General features: G+C 32.7%; 1 protein-coding gene across 1 annotated transcript in view; it reads right to left on the minus strand.

Moving 5' to 3' along the window:
- Nucleotides 1-1,323, minus strand: part of LOC107702282 (carboxypeptidase E-like) — a 21,464-nt gene that overhangs the window by 3,754 nt on the left and 16,387 nt on the right. The gene's annotated exons all lie outside the window — the stretch shown is intronic.

The raw sequence follows: 1,323 nt of genomic DNA on the forward strand, positions 1-1,323 counted from the left end.
CTTTCTCAAATCAGGCTGTTCTGAGATTCCTGTCAGAATGACGTAGTTCTGCACAGGCCCCTCGCACGATAGTTGATTGACAAGGCCGTCTTACCTTAGACCCGCCCTGACTGAGCTGTCATCAGTCCACCATTGTGTCGACTCTGGTGCGGGGGAAGACAAGAATGTCTCAGATTAAGCGATTGAGGTGTTTTGTTGTTGGATGTAATAATGAATATAGCAGTCGTCATTTACTCCAGACATCTGAGTCGCTGAAGAAGCAGAGGATTAACGTTACTTTTGTTTTGAAGTGAATGCGCCGATCCCCAATCTGCCTAAATGCGTCTATGTTCGCGCGAATCATTCGTGATCCAGCTTCATCTACACAAGAAGCGAGCATAAGGGCTTTTTATGAATCTTTGCAAATCACCTTTCCTAATAACATGCTAGTTAGCGAGTTCCGTGGCTAAAGTAAACAGTCCCTCAGAGAACGGCTCCACACCCCACGGAAGAGAGGGGCGGGGTCAGCAGAGCTCATTAGCATTTAAAGCAACATGGACTGGAACCGCCTGCTGAAAACAGAGCTCATTGTGACAGGGTAAAAAAGGTGTTTTTACACTACCATTGAGAAATTTTAACCAAAGTATGTTATAGACTTTTCATTAAGACCCTAAAGAATCATATCAACTTGTGGAAAATGGGCATCCGATGACCCCTTTAAAGGTGAAATGTGTATTATTATTTTTTTTTTTTTTGCTTTCCAATTTATTTATTTTTTGCTGTCTAGGAATTTCCAAGACAGAATTCCATGAAGAGTTAAAAAACACTTTATTTATTATTTGTTAAAATATAATAATAATAACAATAACCCTTTTTAAAACCATGCTTTTTTTTTATTTTTATTTTTATTTTTATTTTTTTTTGCTTTCCAATTTATTTATTTTTTGCTGTCTAGTAATTTCCAAGACAGAATTCCATGAAGAGTTAAAAAACACTTTATTCATTATTTGTTAAAATATAATAATAATAACAATAACCCTTTTTAAAAATGTTTGTAAATATTTGTAATATTGTAATTCTCTGAAAAGTTACAAAAAATACTTTTTTCATTGCTTGTTTAGTTATAGAATATAATATTTCTGAGGAAGCACATAAATCCATGAAATAAAATGTAAGGTCCAAATTCAAAACCTGGCATTTAAAAAAAAGTATCAATTATAATTTATATTTGATACAATTGTATAATAATTAACAATAATTACAATAATAAATATTTAATATTTTGCACTACTTCTAGGTCACTGATCAAGTAATATATATATATATATATATATATATATATAT

Source organism: Sinocyclocheilus anshuiensis, unplaced genomic scaffold (genome assembly GCF_001515605.1).
Source record: "Sinocyclocheilus anshuiensis isolate Anshui unplaced genomic scaffold, SAMN03320099.WGS_v1.1 scaffold86, whole genome shotgun sequence".
NCBI lineage: Eukaryota > Metazoa > Chordata > Actinopteri > Cypriniformes > Cyprinidae > Sinocyclocheilus > Sinocyclocheilus anshuiensis.